Below are 19,369 nucleotides of genomic sequence, written 5' to 3' on the forward strand. Positions count from 1 at the left end.
ATGCTGAGAGGACAGCGTGCCAGGGACCTGGCTGGTGACTGCACTTCTGTACCAACAGGCCTCCTTGATGGGACGAAAGTGAAGACAACTGAAGATTGTCCCAAAGACTGAAGTCATGTTTGTATGGAAACAATGACAACCTTCTCCAAAGGGACAAAGGTCTTTCAAATTCTTCTTTTTGGGAAATTTAAGTTCCCCATCTCCTTTCTTTGTTGGCATGTCTGACTTCCCTCCCTGTCTTCAGCTCCTAGTTGCTTGAGTAACGTTTTATGTTCTTGTCTCTAGGAGTCCCACAAGTAACCAGCATTATTTCAAAATTATCATGATAATACCATCATTTCTTAAGAAATTAAGAATAAATTTGAATTCAACTCGCTGGAATTCACTGTGAATCATACAACTCATCTTAGATATAAATTGAAATGGGTATATGGAAAAAATACCATTACTAGATATTGATGTGAATCAATACCTATATTTAGCATAGTTAATCTCTTGCACAAACGAAATGTGGGTTATTTATTCAGGTTATTATCCTTCAGCTTAATTCCTAAACTTCTAAAGACTTCAAAGGATTACACAGAAGCTAGATAAAGAGCTTATCTGCATAATTCTTATGCAAATTCAAAGAGGTGTCTTAACTAAAAGGATGCCTACATGCACAATAAAGGTTCACTGTTAATAATTCTTTCCCCCAAAAGCTTAAAATATTACAGACACATTAGGTCATGATTCATCTTACTCTGTTTTCGTCAGTAAGTAAGTACATGGTTCTGGCTGCAAACTTGAGCTTGGTTACACCCCATCTGACCTCTCACATACCTGGGATAGCTGAGGCTACTGCCACAGTATGTGTGCTTACAGCATGAATTACAAATGATCATACTTTACATATATATATATATATAGCTTGGTGTCCTGCATAATGGCATAAGAGAAATTAGTGTGTGAAATGCTAATAACTGCTGCTCATCAGAAATTTGTACTCATTCAAAAAACTGGAACCAGTAATTTTGTCACCAAGTTTTCACTTCCCCATCCCTACACTCCCACATCTCCAAGCCTACTGTACATTAATCATTTTACCCTTAGGATAAAAGCAACTTGCAGTCCCAACATTATACTTCTCTGACAATATAATTTCTACATAATGTTTATAACTTCGTAAGCCTTTTAGTTCATGGAGTTTAAAGACAAACTTAAATGATTTACCCATAAGAAGTAGAGTTTTTTGGTGGAATTTGGATAGTTTATTAATGTTTTTATTATCTATTTGAAAAAACATATATTATTTGTTCATACTGTTTCTGTGTTGTCAAAAAGCACCAGTTACTAAAGAAAATAGGTTGAAGTTTATTGCATAAAAATGAATAAAAGGTCTAAATGCATATTCTGCTAATGTAATCAGAAATCAAGATTTCTGTTTTGTAAAATTAATGTTTAGTACTTAATGAAACAATGAGAAAAACACAAAACAAAAACTACAATGGTTCTGCTGTTTTCTCTACATTATTAGCTTATGATACGCCAATTTGTTTCATATGTGACTTAACTATTGTCTTGACATGAGGATGTATCCAATCACAACTGCTTTCGAACACAGTAAAAAAGGAAGGACAACTGGTTCGAAGACTCCAAGGAGAAGAAGCTTTCTGGCTGGAACACCTCATCCAGCAAGTTTCGTATCCATAAGAAATAGGTGTGTGTGACATTATGTGATGTTAAACATCTATATTTTCTCACAAATACAGTATCAGTATATGTAAATACATTTTCCAAGTATCCACCAAACCTCATAAATAAAGAATTATCTACATCTTATAAACTACAAACATAGTGACAGACTTTTGAGAAAATACTCAGCTGTTGTAACCGGTAGAGCTCCAGGTAATTCTGCTGCCTTCACACACATAACCACACCAACAGAATTTTCTTAATGTAATCCATAAGCAAATACCACTACCATTTAAAATGCTTGTCATCAAATGCATGTTGCAGCCTTTACAAATTAGTGTTTTTTTGTTTTTTTTTTTTTTTTTCCTTCCCTAGAAACTTTTCTACCCTGTGCTTTTTATTGTGCATACAATTGTTAGGGTTAGTTTTTAACTTCTTACATACTGTGCTGGCTTCTTAATCATGACTGTGCACATACATTTTCATTACCAGATAACTGAATGTTTGCATTAGTAGTTCAGCAAAATATAAAATAAAATTGTTGCCCACAAAGCAATTCCCTGAGACTATTTTCACAGACTTCTTTATATAAAAAATGAATTAACTAGGTTTACTTACTTGATGAAAATGGTACAGCTCTGATTCACAGACACAACTGAAGGAGGCTTTTCATTTTAAAAAGGGGAAAACACACAATATGAAAGAAATATAATTCTCTTGAAAGTATATATAAAAAAAAAAATCCTGAAGAGTCACTGCTTTCTACATTATATTTTATTCTTCCTGGAGTTATGCTAGTTTATTTCTGTAATAAATAAATCATTAAGATAGCATCATTAGGCTAACCACTAAGATGCCATGATAAAATATACTCCTAATGATTTCCTTTGCTTTCATGAAATACTTCCTTCTTTTTCCACTTTCCTATACCTCCCTAAATATATACAGCCAGACTTCCCAGTATTTGTTTTGAACTAGTCTACTAAAATCAGGAATTGTTTTAATGGATCCTAGAATCATAAAGGTTGGAAAAGACCTCCAAGATCATCTGGTCCAGCCGTCCCCCTGCCACCAATATTAGCCACTAAACCATGTCCACAAGTACCACATCCACATAAGGAAAGGTTTTTCTTTAAACACCACCAGGGATGGTGATTCCACCACCTCCCTGGGCAACCTGTGCCAATACCTAACCAGATGGAATTGGAGTGACAGTCTACAGGCTTCTTAGTAGATCTTATAGAGAAATCGTAGAATCAAACTCAGATGTAGATAGATTCTGGCTAAGAAGGTATGCATCAATGGTAAATGAGTATGTTCAGACAGGTGTAGCATAAAATGTTAAAAATAATTTATATTATAAGGAAGTGGTCAGTTATAATACTTACATATATTGAAAAGCAAGGTATGGGAAATATGCTTTGCTTTATTCTCCTCTGAGTTGCTTTTCGTTTTTCTGCTTTTAAATGGCAACTCGTTTTTCTCCCTTTGCAAATTGTGATCTTTGTGTCACTTTATACAATTGTGGAAAATAGATCATCTGGTAAGTACTAAATTGTTACATATTTTAATCCCCAAAATTATACTTCACACTAATCATTTGGGTGGGAATAAATGGGAATTAAGTTTCCACTGTTTATTTCACCCCTACTCCTTCTGTTCATACTAAATCTGTTATGTGTAAGCAGAGCACTTCAGGCTAAGAAATTCCATTTCTATTGACGGCACCCTAGCCTGAATCACTAATGGCAAGTACTCCTACAAAAGGAAGTAATTCATCTAGGACACTACAACTTTTGGTATAATCCTACCATATAATCCTACTGAGGATCTTTAACTAAACCTAAGATGATCAGCAGCTTCTATCCACTGGCCTGTTAATCAGTACCCAGACATTATTTTTACGTGTCACAATTTGTTTTTATCCTCCATTTTCACCCTGCCTATTTTAGTTCATGCACTGGCCTTGAATTCTTCACATCTTTTTCCAGAGTATCTAGATATGATCGTTCCTTTTATTGAGCACTGTGTTTGATAGATGTATCCTTTAAGAAAATCAATAATGTATTTTAATCTTAGAGATATATTGGTAGACTACAGCTGCTGTCTACTGAGTATATTAATGTGACTTTTACTGTGAAGAAAATGCCTTGCTTTCTTAAAAACATTTCCAATTTTTCTCTGTTCTCAGCACACTCAAATGCAATGCCATTATTCTGCTTGCGGAAAGGGGGTAACTGGAATAGAAGAAATGAGAGTGAAGGAGCTGAAAGAAACCCTTTTTGGTAGAAAATATTCCACTTCTATTTCCAACTAGGTTCGAAGGAACATCCTTTGAAGGAACATATATTTATAAGGTGTTACAATATGGAATTTAAAGCATTCTGATTCCAGTATGTGGTCCTGCTCAGTACTGACACTGGCAACAGTAGATCTTCAAAATATTTGCAAATTCTGTACAATGGATATTTCAGAATAGAACATAAAGTCACATGTATCTACTTCAGTCCAGTGATTTACTATGCTGTATCAGGGCACAGATACTATAATTCATAGCTAAAATACATTTCTTATTTGGAAGCCTTTTTTTTTTAGATCACTGACACATATAATTGACTATAACGGATTAATTTTTTTCTAACAGCTTACCCTGTAGCATTAACAATGCATTTCTTAATCATTCATGAAGTAAGGTGGAGTCCTGGTATCTCCTGTTCGCAAGTCAATGAAAGTTTTGCCACTTCTTGCAATAGGATCAGGTTTCTGCCTTTTCTATTTTTCACTGCATAGTGCATGTAGAAGCAAAATCCAAAGTTACAGATGCAGTAGAAATTCTAAAACACCACCCAATGAATGTAGCAATGTAAGTTTGTCTTAGTGACGACCTCCAAAAAATTTGCAATGTGAATTATGAGCACTCACTAAGCTTTAACTCTTCATTGTAAGAATAAAGAATGAGAAAAATATTTAGAACAGACTGATATTCTTTCACCTTCAACAGCCTACTCCAGTACATAATCGCCAAGTGATTTTGCAGAAAGAACATTTTAGCAGACTCTTACATAAAATTTATGCAAATAGGAATTAAGAATAAGAATTGCTGGGTAGGAATTGCCTACCCAGCAACTAGTGTTGAGTAATTTTACTTTTATTCTCAGCTATAAGCTGTAAAAACACACTAAACATATCCTTACTCCTCAATTCTTAATATGCATGATGAAAGTCTGTTGTCTTTACCAAATTTCAGACTTTACTAAAATTCCTTTTTACATAGTCTATTTTTCTAATCTGGCACTTAAATTAACAGGTAACTTGACAAAAAAAAAAAAAAAACAAAAAACATCACTGTTCACAAGTTGAAGTAGTGTCTTTGAAAGAGCTCTGTAGAATAAAGACTTCTACATTGTTACAGCATTAGATAGAGCAACTCCAGCTGATTGGATAAGATACAGCTTAGTTATTCTACACTTACACTACTCAAACTTCATTGACAGCAGCACTACTAATAATTTACAGCCCAGCATCACAAAGGGGGAAAATAAATACATGCCAAACACATACAGATTCCTTTCTAAAGCATATTCCTTACAGCGGAGTATGGTATTGACTAGACTGATGGAGCTATTCACCTCTTGGTAAGCGCTGAAACAGTAGGTATGTCCACATAAATGATGTATTAGGGCTGATAAATTCTTTCAGATGGCTTGGAAGTTAGTTTGATGGTATCATCCAATTTCCAATGAACACAATCTACACTACAGAAATTCTAGGTGATAGCTAGTGCCTGTGTTTAGCACTCTCAGCCAAAGGCAACTGATCAGGGAATAGTCATGGGAACAAAATAGCCTCTTATCCCCAGAGTAAAGTCAGGCAAAGAACAATTTTGTTTGCTGACAGACCAGAAAAGAAAACAAACAACAACAAAAAATAATGTATTTTTGAGCCAAAGAAAAACCCAATTTTTTTTTTTTTTTTTTTTTTTTGGCTAACAGAAATAAACCCAAAATATCTTAGCCAATTAAATAAATAATGAGATCTTTACTGTTCATTTTGTTAATTAACCTTTTCTAAATTTTAAATTACTCAGTTTTTTAACTAAAGTGTACACGTTTTGACTGCAACTATTTACTGAATTTAACTTACAGATCTAAAATTATTAATCTCCATAATTAATATATTCAGGGACCAATCCACTGACATTCGTTGAAAAATTACTGACTTGGATTTTAACAAAGAGATAGATGTTTAATCTTCACAACTTTTTTTCCTGCATGAGCTGGATGAGTTGGAAAAGACTGTAGAGCTGTCAATTTTGTTGCATTTTTTTAAATGCAGAACACTTTAATCCCGAGTCTTTCAACCAAATAAGCAAAGCAGCATACAAAATCCAAACAAAATTTGTGTTTCTAATAGTTATCACAGTATCCTGGAACAGTGAGAGATAATGCTAGAAAACTTCCAAGATCAAGAGACTTTAAAACATACTGCTAATGATGTAACTGATTGAAGAGTAGGCAAACAGATAATTGTACCACAGGATGCACATACAGTTTGCATGGTTGTACTTTAAATTTCAAAATCTGAAGAAAGAAAAAAAAAGGATATAACTCTGCCACCTTTACTCTTAATATTTTAATTGGCTGTATTTATTTCCTCTACCTACCCTTTCAAATACCTTCACATTAATATGACTGTAGCTCTTGGCACATATTTAATGACATATACATGCAAAGTCATAGAGATGTAGCCCAATAGTGATTCAATGATGCAGAACTGGAAGAACTGGCCATTATATCAGCAATCCACCTGTGATTGCTGTCCCCAGAGACTGGCTTCTCAGCAAAGCACCACTGTGGCAAGAAGAAAGCAACCAAAATCTGCTGTATTTATGCAAAATCCACTTTGTGGAATTTAAAATAAAAAAAAAAAAAAGAAAAAAAGAAAAATTGTGGTTACTTGCAATGACAGTTGGACAGCTGGGAACGCAAATTCTGCCTTCCCTTCGTACATTATTGTTACCTGAGATTTATCTTCATAGGTAGTAGATCTTAATCCACAAGATAGGGCTTAAGGTCTGGAGGAGAAAGTCAGTACAGGTCACTCATGTGTCTTGACAGCAGCTTTCTCACAGTGTTTTGACTGAAGAGTTCTCAGAAACTTCATTTTTTTACATTCTGCAATCAATTTCTGTGTACAATAAGTGAAAATTAAGAAATTGCACAGGTAACACAGGAAAATGAAGAAACAAAGGCAAACAAAGATTTATCTGCCTGAGGAAAGCAGAAGTATTCTAAAGTTCAAAATGTGTTACAATGTTAATCATCTGACTATCAAATTTCAGTAGTTCCAATGGAGAAAAATACATGGGATTTGGTTCTTAAACTAGCACAGGTATTTTCAGGAAGTTTCTCTCATATATTCTTGTTTGTGCAGGATGAATTTAGCTCAAATACTTCCCCCATACCAGAAAGCATTAAAGGGATGGAGGGTTCTACATGGAAAAGCTTATTATTCCCACAGGCAGAAATATGAGAAAGACCAAGCGTTTTCTTATACCACCTATTTCAGATGTGCATACTGAAGTAAAAACATAGCATGTAATACATATGAATATCTGGTAACCCACTATTTGTTCAGGGGCCCTGAGGCACAACTATAACTCACGCAGATTCCCAAGGACCTTTAATTTAAATTCTGTGTTTTTCTAAAAATGCTCTGTTGAGACAACAAAATGATTGTAAGCAAAAAACAAACAAAAAACCACACCCCTTTTGTTGCTCTTTTCCCTCAGCTGCTAATGTTATGTTGCAATTTAGAGATACACAGACAGGACAAGTATATGACTGTTACATTACTTCAAAATTAAATTTGAAAATGGTATTTCTTTCTCCACGGAAAGACATAAACATATCTTCACTTTTTTTTTTTTTTTTTTTTTTTTTTCCAAGTTACTATAGTTCCTAGTAGATATTTTCACTCCTTTTAAAAATTGGTTTTTACATTGGCAGTATGAATCTCACAGCTTTGAGCAATAAGGAAACCCAGATAAAAGGGTTACTTTTTCTTCTTAAGTAGAACTCTGACTGGATTGTCTATTTTTCAGAAGACATGACTGTGATTTTCATATCATCTGAATGTACAAGTAAACTGCATTGTAAGAGGCATTACAAATGCTGATATACTTACAGTAACATGTAAAATGCATTTGCTTTTATTGCCCAGTATGTTGGCTAATAAAAGCAGTTTCATCTATGTGTGTTCAAAACCAATTTATGTTTTAGATTTGGAGTTCTGCCTGATCCATTTTTAAAAGTGGTCTGGAAGTTTAAAACATGGTCTTTGTAAATTTTAGAGGGTAATGCTAAACTTACCAATAAAACCATCTTTTTAAATAAAATTGACAATCCTTTTTTTAAGTAACTAACCAACGGGTTATACAACATCCCAGTTTAAGATATGCTGCAATGTCAATTTCATTTAATACTAAGAGAAAAATAAGTGTATTATCTTTAAGCAGTAATTGAGACAAACAAGTAAAATATTGAAAGACATCAGCCCACCCGAGGACCAAGAATTCATTTTGTATTTCATCTTGTGCCTGGAACAGGCACTGCTCCCTCTTGCTCCTACCGCTTCAGAGACCATAGAGCAGTGTTCTGAGTGGCTGCTTCAGGGATTTATGTTCCTCCAGGGTAATAGTGCTGATTATTTAATCACCTTGTATGCGCCACTTAGGCAAGGAGAAATGTAGTCATGTGCATCAGGAGTCATGAAGATCGATTGCACCGTCTGTTTCTTTCTCTCTGCAACAACCTGCTCTGACACTCAAGTGGCTGGAGCCAGCTTTTAGAACAGGTACGACATGAAATCAGATCAGCAGCCAAAACAGCAAAAAGCGACTTTCTAATGTAGAAGAAGTAGATTCCTATCCATTAGCTTCTGTACATATGTAATGTATGTGAATTACATTTCTGAAAGAATGGCTGACAACATCAAATAGATGATCGCTGGGCACACCAGCTTCTGGTTGCAGGTTTGCTCCTTGCCTGCAGCAAAGTGTAGCCAAGTATGACAAAAATACCATTACCTTCAAATGGTATGTTAGTCTGAAGTTGGGACTCCAGCTGGAACAAAACCATGTCACATTTGTTTCACCCCAACAAAGTCAAAGTTGCAGATCTCTTTGAAAATAGCTTTTCTTTGAAAGTGTCTGTCATCATTGTAGAGCCAATACAAACTGCACTGTCCTCTCTATTCTATGATTAGCTGGAACATTATTAATAGAAAATAAAATTTAATTGAGGTTGTACTTGAATAAACTGTGATCAGTCATGGGTGCATAATCTGTGCGCACTAACAAGTTTCTAAAGTATCTGTGCTATGCTGTTCTATCCTGTTATGACACTAAACAACTGGGGAAAATTTCAAACAATCTACCTAAAAGTTATTCATAAAAAAATGCTTTTTCAAAGACTTAGGCCATTCTAAAAACAAAGCGATTTTTTCTTCCTTTTAGTAAATAAATAAAAGACCGTTTTATTCTCTTGAAGAAGACTCCATTCTTCCAAGTGAAGATATTATTTGTAAATTAGAGTTTGGTTGGAACTTGATAAAAGATACACTTAGCAGGATAATGTTCTGAAGTCATCACCTGTATCCCACATTTCTCATACAATTTACATGGGTAAAATTCTCCATATTAAAAAAGTTTCTGTTCTTGCGCCCCATTAAGGATAAATGCTACTCAAGATCAAAGTATTATTCAAAATATTTCCTAGTTATGAGATGTGCAATTTTCCATCAGACACTAACATAATATGTAACACAGTAATGCTCACTATCCCTTTTCTTTTCAGCATATCTTTTGCAAGAAGCTTCTCTTTCATTTTATAGGATGCTATTCTAAGATAGGACCAGAACTCAGAAAACTAACTGTTGCTCTGATGTTCTTATGATGAGCAAATTGCTGTCTTTTACATCTGGTACATGGTGATACATCTTCAAGCAATGTGAATCATGTTGTTGTCCAAGGGATGGAGAGATGATCATTGTTTCTAGTAGCACCATCAAAGCAAGAATACATTTTCATTAATTTAAAAAAGGCTGAACAGATGCTACAGTCTTATCTTAAGTGACATTAACAGAAACTGGCACATAGGCAACAAATACAATAACAATCCTAGTGAGATCCAGTTTACCAGCCATCCAGAACCAAAACTAGGATTGCCAAGTGAGCCTCCAGCCTTCTGTATCATTTTTCTAACGCAAAACCATCAGTATATATGGTCCCCCATTTTCCTTTTAAGCCACATCTGTTGTAACTGTATACTTAAAGAGGACACATCCAATGATCAGCATCGCTGCCTTTTAATCTTTAGGATAACTAATCTCATACCACTACGGACATTTTTACTGTCACAGATAGAAAGACTGAATGAATCTTATGCTGAATGAAATACAGGAAACTACTGCAAACAGAAATCTTTCTCTTCATACTGCATGAACAATGAGCGCTGTTCTCCTGAACTAGAGTTTTAACTTGTGCTTTGAAAGACAGATTTCCCAAGATTTGCAAGGAGGTTGCTGATTTGAACTGCGAACTAGTACTACTGGCATACTGGCAAATATATTTTACTTTTAGCATTTGCTGGAATATTTGGAACACCAAAAAGCATGGAAGTTTACAGAAGTCTACATCAACTCTTCAGTAAGGCAAAAACCTAACAATGAATGACAGTACTTTCCAGCAATTCCTCTTCCCTCCTTAGCTTGTTGCAAAGGTGTTGTGAGTACAATAAGTAGAAGGCAGGCAGTATGAACAGCTCTGCACCATTTCAAACTCCAGCAAAGTTTGTTCCCATCCTGGCACTATGGCAATCCTCCTTCGCTATAGTAGCTGAGTGTGTGGTCAGAGGGGTTATCACCATCTAGGCATCAGATTTCCAGCTTCAAACAGCATAAAAGAAAAGGTTTTCTCTGCTTAGCTATTTGAAAAGGACTTTATGCATACTTTGATATAATGCTTTTGAAGTCAATGAAACTAACTCAGTGTAAAATTCCTTTGTTGAGTTTGGCTGTGCAATGCTGGAAAGTTCAAAAGAAAATTGAATACGTAGATATTTTTACTAGTAAAAGGAGAAAATATTCTCATAAGACAGAGAAAATCAAACTATCTCCTAACTTATGTATAGGGGCTTCAGTATTTTTAAAAGCAACAGAAAGATGGTATATAGATAGAGGGGGAACCACAGGAATTTTTAAAACATGCAGTAATGATAAACTCAATTCAGCTCTAGAAAATACAAGTCTCCTTTTCCTGTATTACATAAGATTAAGAAACTGTAATCATAGGAGCCTTTAGTAATGATTCATTACAATAAAACAGAATTTTAATTAAAAAGCCCTCTCTTGAGATTGTCAGCCTCATTCACAGGTATTGAGAACTCTTTTCACTGTTTTATAACATGATGATTTTTTTTTTATTATTTTCTCTCAAAAACTATGTAGGCATAATTTTGATAACAGCTTTTTCTTCTTTGTTGAATATAGCATATCAATATGTTATTTATTTTTTATTGAAAACAACTGATGGCAAAATTAACAATCATCATGAAGAAGGGGACTTTTTATTGATGGACTATTGGCATGCATTCCTCTGAAGATAACACTGTTCTCTGTCTAAATTCATAGGTGCAGGCTGGTAACAGGTTATGAAATCCAGCCTTTTAAACAAATTTATGGGAACACAAAATGAAAAGTGAAAACCTTCAGGTTTAGTTATCAACCATGTCTACCATTTAAAATATAGTGTGATTAGTAGATGAACGATGGTGGTTGCTGCAGGGATGGAAGCTCAGTTCTGCTGGTTGAATTTTCTATCTCATTAGGAGCTGACCTGATTGAGTCAATGAGCTCAGGTTAAACTGTAAATTTACTATCACTGGTGGCTTTGCAAATTGGCTCAGGTTTAACATAAGTGGGTGGGTGATCAGACAAACAGTGAAATTGCCAGGATGAACACAATCTCTGTTAATTTTATTCTTATCCAAATTTAAGGTCATAATAGCATAAGGTCATAATTAGCCAACAAAGGAGATTCCTACTTTTGCATCATAATTCTATTAATTGCCTAAAACTGTTATGTCTCATTACTAAACACAAGTTTCTTTAAAAAATAACGTTAATGCTAATATGCTTACTGCATCAAATGAACCTGCCTTTCTTAACAGATCTGTGTAAGAATGCTGGTCTTATCAAAATTTACAGTAACTTCTTGCTTTAGATCAGAAGCTGAGATGGTTTGAAAACCACATTAATGCAAAGATCCCCTTTGACAACACAAACATTTCTGTAGGCATATAGACAACAATTATGTCTTAAGTAGAAAAGGTGACTGGTGACTTGATTTGGGGGTATTAAGTAACCCTTAGGTAACATGAAAAGCAAAGGTCTTACTACCTCACATACTGTTATCCCCCTATTCAGCACCCTCCCTTACTTGGGGGGGAATTCAGAATTTCAGGGAACAGTTTTCTATATATTAGCTTTCTGAGAAGTTATCTGTCATTCTATAAAAGAGTTCTCATGTAATTTTGGATGGTCATTTAAAACCTAAAATGCTACAATGCCTGGAAGTGTGAGTTACCCTGGGACCTGAGAGAGCCCACACGTCCACACAGGCTAAGAATCAGCAACAGTTCCTACCAATGAACACATCAAACCTCTTTGTCTAATCACCCTCGATTAGTCATTGCTGCTATTTCCTTCAAAACTCAAACCAACTTTTTGTTTCTTAAAAAAAAAAAAAAAATATCTCTGTATGCTGCCCCCCGAACATATATATTTTTTGTTGTTGTTGTTTGTTTGTTTGTTTTTTCTTTGTTTGGTTTTTAATTAAAAGCATAAAAGCTTCATATGCACAAAATACAGTCACATAGCATGAAGAGTCCAACTAGGAAGAAAAAGAAGTCTGGAAAACTGAGTTGCTACTGCATCTATCCTTACAATCCCCTGTTGTGGCAAAGCTCTGAAGGAGTCTCCAAACTGCATGTGATTTTATAGACCATATGATCTGCAATATTTACCATGCATAATAGAAATAGATAAGGCACAGCAAACAGCTTGAATTTTGTATTTCCTTGCTTTTTATTTAGTCTAAGTTGTTAACACCATGTGAATATATATTAGGGAGTCTCTGTGTTTGTGTGTGTGTGCATCTCTCTGTGTGTGTATATATAGGTATAAACAAACATAGAGTGACTTAACTATTTCTCAAGTATCATAAAAGAATACCTTCTCAGCAATTATCTTGTGATTTCTAGAATTGCTAAGGAAAAGAGAGTTGTTCATTTTAGTAAGAATTGGAAGAAAACAAATTATGCTTGTCTTCACAGCTTTTACATTCTGCTGCCCCTAGTGTATGCTCACTTGTTTGTGGAAGTCTTGATTTTTAATAACAACAAATGTCAACACTTATAATCAGAATATTTGACCACTGTTTTACAACTTTAAAATGCATTGCTATAAAGTGTTAAGCAAACAAGAACAAATGGGAAATGCATTTTCTAACAATAACCACACTTCTTTTTATTGATCAGGACAAACAAGAATAGGAAACAGATAAATATGGAGATTTTAAAGAAGAAGAAAACCTCTCTCTTACATTCAAAATGTAAAGGTACATATTTAAAATGTATTCCCCTATAAAAACAAAAATAAATTCAAGTCCTGGCTAATACTGCCAACATTTGGCTTGCTTGCCTGGCCCTACATTTGAACAATCTGAGGAGGAAAGAAAGTAAATATGAGAACAATTCAATACACAAAGACTTACCTGCTCTTCCTCTGTTGAGACTAATAGGGAACAGGGGACATTGTTTCTTTTTATTATCACATGTTTATCTTTTTAAGTCCCTTATCCCCTCAGTTTTTCTACTCGCATTACTTACCAGTATTTATTATCTATACCACTCAGTATACTGCTGAGAAATCTGCTCCCACCAATCTTTACTCTTCCATACTTACCTAAAGTTTTCTAACCAAAACCAAACAATCAAAAAAGCCCATTTTGTTTGGGACGTTCAAGTCTGCTCCTCCTGCTTGGCAATAAGGTGCTGTAGGGTAAAATATGTGCATGGTGTGAAGGAAATATTCTGCACCATCACACCCTGAATGGAAATAAAGAAAGTGTAAATTCGTAAATTTCCAGATGTGTTTTTCTGTTTCTACTGGCTCTCAGCAAAAAAACAGCTGTAAAACAAGGCCACTGTTCATTTCCATGTGCTTTGAATGAGGTCCTCAGAAAGCACATTTTCCATTTTTGGTTGCTTTTTGTCATTGTTTTTAGATCCAATTGAATTCTACTGGAAATAAATCCTCCCTCTTTACTTATGAACTATCCCACTTTCCATGGTTATATTCATCCTTACTATTTACAGAATTGCTTGCAGGAATTATTTTTGACAATTAATATTGTTTGGTAATCATTCACATGAAGAGTTTATAATCAATTACCTAAAGTTGTCAGTCACTTGTTCCGTTGCCTAACTGGATTCTCAAATACTTATTTAGACAGAAGAGGAATGTATAAGGAATTAGGAAGAATGGTAAAAAACAAGAATGAACCTTCAGGATATATCATTGAGCTACAAAATATTTGTACTGAATCTCCTGAAGCTTTTGAGGTTTGTAAACAGTCGTATGAAAATCATGTTGCTTTCTTAGTATCTTTAGGCCTTTGTTAGTTAAGATATTTTATTTATTTCATGTTGATTATTTTCACTTGGGGTCCTTTTTCCATTTTCTCTTGTTTAAGACGGGTTAGTTATGCGTCTATTATAACAAATGTAAATTTGCTTATTTTTAGAAAATGTTTTTAACACTCCAGCTTCTTTGTCAGAGTCTGCAGTGCTAATAGCTGTGTTAATAATATTATTATCTACTGTGAAGAAATTGCTTTCCATACATAGAAATTTAATGAGATGGAAATTTTTAGGAACTGAACTGATTCTCAGCAGTGGTTTGTTAGACTCTCATAACATCTGCCCATGTGCAGACTGGAAATACTCAATGCCAATAGAGATGTCAGTAAATTAACTCTGCTTTTGTGTTTCACTTTCTTTTTCCCACTTCCATAAATTAACTTGGTTAGCTAAATGCTAATGAGCATCTATATTTACAGACCTGAAGAAATTATTTTCTCAGGTGAATTAGGTTTCAAGAATGCTACAGGGCTAGGCTTTTCTATTTATGTTATTTTGTCTTCCTAAATTCCTTTAAATTCCTAAAGAAGTGAGTACACGTGTCCATTACACCCCATTGTAAACAGGATCAATTCACTAGTGACTGTTTGCATATTCTTCTACCCCTATTAACCTGACATGTAGAATTTAGTTATCATTTCCAGTGACTTCAGTATTGTCATCCACTACGACAGTGTGGAAATAAATGCCATCCTGCGCCTACTATGCATAGTCTTGTGCCCTCTCCTGCATAGATGAGATTCCAGCCAGCCCATTCCAACAGCTACAAATGCTTCACCTGGGGCTTCAGTTGCATGAAAAATATAAGAACTAAACAGCTTTTTTATTTTAACACAAATAAAAATGCTCATCTTGTGTGTGCTGAAAAACATACAACATTCATATAAAAAAATGTAAAGTCTGAAAAACAGGCATTAAGGAGCCTTTTGAGTCCTTCTTTTATCACTGTATCTGCATAAATAAGAAATGACAAAACTGAGTTTATTAGAAAAGCACAGATATCAAGAGAGTATATGGCCTTTTATTTTTGCTTTTGTCCTTGCTGGATGAGTAATTCATGATGTGTATATAACTGGCTTTTAATTTCATCTTCATGTATCACATATAGAAGCAAAACTGTCCCTTGCCTTGCTTCCATGAACTACCTTAATCAAGCTTACATACATTAAACTTGTTCTTATTTTATTCCTGTTATTTCTCATCTGGTCTTCAAACTACATCTACTGACATTAACGATTAAGGAAATCGCCATTCAAAGCAAAAATAAGTGGCTTTATCTGGGACTGTGGATCCTAAGGAGCAAAGCCTCTGAAAGATTAAATATTTAATCATTTGATCTACAGTGCTGGCAACTGCCCTATCTATTTTATGAGCAGGTTGACAAAAACATTATGGGGCCTGGGACTTGTGAAATGGAGCAGTGTTAAACCTTGCACTCTTTTATGCTAAAAAGGGGACTAACATTTTCCTAACAGAACAATATTACAGTGAATATTCTAATAATGGTACTTGGGGTGAAACTGAATGTGTATGTTACTTCAAACAGTTTATGTGATGATTTTGCAAAGGAATATAAACCACAATATCTGAAAATATTCAGAATTATCCCAACTGCAAACACATTCTAAGAATTCATTTAGGATTTTCATTGCTATTTCACTTACAAAGAAAAAGCTAAAAACATTTTAAAGAGTAGGTCAATCTCACTGAGGAAGTGGAGTTAGTAAGTATGGTTACAGAATAGAGAAGGTTGAACATGGTATCTGTTGAAAGGGTGGAACAGAAGGATCAGGAAACTGCAATCCAATCAAAATAATTTAAAGAATGATCAGAACTACCTATTAAACTATTTGAACACATCTTGGCAATGTTTTATTAAGGAGAAATTATCAATCAGGTATTTAATACTATGGATTTATCCTTAGACAAACTTTTTACCTTATTGTTAGATAAAGCCATGATACCAAAGAACCAGGCCCAAGTTAGAAAGTTTAAGAACACACAGACAACTGGAAAAGTTAAAGCTATTGCCACCATGACAATGTTGAAAGAACTACAGGATTTTTGGTCAAGAACGGTACAAAGAGGTAGGTGACCTTACTGAAATATTTGTCAGAGGATTAAGCCTTGAGAACTTACTCTATTCCTCATTTCAAAATAAATAAATAATTTTATTTTCTGTAAGTTCTGTGGAAAACAAATTTGAGAAGAAGTTAGTAATGGAAAAACATATTGAAATAGAAAATAGCTTTTAGTCAGAGAGGAAATCAATTGCAAACCAGTCTGAAGAACTAATACCTTCTTGGTTTACTGTACAACATGGTTAAAAAGCTGCCAGTTACCAATTTATACTTCCAATCTTCCTTGTATATGTTATATATTACAGGGATTACAGTAGTAGTTGATAGAAGAAAGCAGAAAATTTATTAGTATTTCCCCCTTTCTTTTTTTTTTTTTTTTCTCCTGCACCTAGGCTAGACACAAGCTACAGTCATTTGGTTGAAACATTTTATCTTCTATCTGTACTGCCAGATACAGTGACCACCAGTTTTGCATTCAGATCAGGGTACTTTCCAAGCACATGGTACACGATCCTCAAAAATTCCTCCACAAAGTATAATAGAATGCATATTACATACTATAGACAAATGTTACACTGTTTTAGGTGACAGTGCACTTGTGAAAAGCTAGCTAATGGATATTATCTATGTAGTGTTAAAGTATTAGTTAGAAATAAAGAGCAATTATTTATCAGAAAATGCTAGCTAGTGTTTTTGCTTGCTTGTTTTTAATTGAAATGTATTATGTAAAAAGTGACAAAGAACAGAAAAGAACAAAAAATACCTAATCTTAGTGGTTCTCCAAAACAATCCTTCTGCTGATGATTGTCTGACATTTCTTCTTGTAATATTTAAATCTAGCAATATGTGCACAACTAGATCCAATGTATTCTTAGGAAACACATGGTTTGTATTTAGCAATTACACTCGTACCACATACTACTATACAATCTCATGACAAAGTCTTGCTACAAATAATACTGATCTTGCCCACATAAAACTCCCTATTTCAAATTTTGGAAGGTGACTTCCATTCTGTATAACCACTTCCTTATGTAATAATATCACGATAACTGTCAGTATCATTCTCAGTAATTGAGAAAGCACTTACCATAACAAAAAGTTCTGTGTGTCTCAACTTCCACTGCAGTGGGAGCTGATGGAAGTATAATCAATGTAAGTTAAGTACTGCAAATAGAAGTAGACCTGAAGTATGTTGAAATGCCCACATAATATGTGCTGGAGATAATTTATTTCAGCTCGTTTTGAAGTGGTTTTGAGGACTGAATGCCCATTAGAAAGTGCTGCACATTAGAGGTGCTCCTTGTATGCACGCTCCAGTTGTGTTCTAGATGGGGTCTCCTCAGCAGGAAAGAGCATTTTTTAGCACCAGAGAGGATAAAAAATGCAATGAAAAATCTAAGCACAGACATTGGTATATACTTGGGGTTAAAAATGTTTGGATTAAAAGTAAGTTGCTGCAAGGCACTCATCAAATATTAGACCTCTGACTTCAATGGAATTATATCAGAGATTAACTTAACACGCCACCATTGCTTTCAAAATCCTACTGAATTGAACATATTTTGGCTGCAAAACAAGAATTAAATCTTAGGGACAAAACCAAAGCTTTTAGATTTTGCCAGAATGAAACCAGGACTGCTTGTTGCAGAAACAGGACAAAGGCTTGTCATAGACAGCCACAAGGTGTGGTAGACAGAGTAGTCATCAGCAGAGTCTGGACTTAAATCCCTACGCTGCTTTATTTGAAGGGAGGATCGTAAATTTTAGCTTCCTCCAGATGTTGCTGTCACCAGTAGAGCCACTCTCTATCAGCCTGCAGAAAGCTGATGTGGCTCTCTGAGGACAACTCAGGGACTGCCTAATTCCTGACCCTGCTCCTCAGTCACAGCTTGGAGCACCAGCTTCTCCACTCTGGGGCCACAGGCTCGCCATCCATTTCAGTTTGATCACAAATGTAGAGTTGGCAAGGGTTCTTTCAAACAGACTCATTTCTGCAAAAATCAATCCAATCATTTTCCATTTTCCTCATACTGTTTTCCCCTTAATTGTTGATCAGCTCAAACAAATTTCTGGCTTGTTGTTCACCCTGCAGTTACAGATCACTACGGTGTTCAGCAACAGACTTGGCAGGGTACAAGCACAGAGATGCAGCCTGCTATCTCTGAGTATCCTTAATCCAGATGTATTCACAGCCATGGCAGCAGGAATTCCTTAATACCTTCAAAGTCTCCTATTCATGTGTTTAAGATTAAGGACAGTGTAGCCTTTACTGTAACATTACAGCTAGCCTCATCCCTGGGCAATGCTCTGTTCAGTATCATCCTGGAACTGGCTCAGCACGTCTTTATGCCCTTCAAATAGATAGAGCTGTTCTTGAAATCAAAGGCCATTTATAGTTCGTTTACAGTCAGAATGTAGATGCATCTATAAGGAGCACAATGACAGCACAAAGAGAGTGGTAAAGATAGATTACAGCTGACTACAGGATACAAGCTAAATAGCATTCAAATCCAACAACAAAAAAACATTGATGAGGGCTTCATGTAAGCTTTTGTTTCACAAATAATTACCCACTACATGTATTTTCTTTCTGATATCTGTTTTACATATAAGGTTATGATGTTTTCTTTGATGAAATGTTTTCAGTAAGTCATGCCAAAGTTCAGTGGTTTATGACTTTTATTAGGCTTTTATTTAACTGATTGTTTCTATATACCCTCTTAATGGGTTAAGTGCTATAAAAGGATTTTTCATACCATATAACATCTTAATTCTTTTATTTCAATTCATTATATTTAAGGTTTCAATAATAGTAATCATAGATGTATTTTTTTAAAGGCTGCATTGTTC

At 34.8% G+C, this 19,369-nt stretch overlaps 1 long non-coding RNA gene across 6 annotated transcripts in view; it reads right to left on the minus strand.

Moving 5' to 3' along the window:
• The window catches only part of LOC118166106, a 202,059-nt gene that overhangs the window by 46,001 nt on the left and 136,689 nt on the right, over positions 1-19,369 (minus strand). The gene's annotated exons all lie outside the window — the stretch shown is intronic.

The sequence above is a fragment of the Oxyura jamaicensis genome, chromosome 4 (assembly GCF_011077185.1).
Source record: "Oxyura jamaicensis isolate SHBP4307 breed ruddy duck chromosome 4, BPBGC_Ojam_1.0, whole genome shotgun sequence".
NCBI classification, from domain to species: Eukaryota; Metazoa; Chordata; class Aves; order Anseriformes; family Anatidae; genus Oxyura; species Oxyura jamaicensis.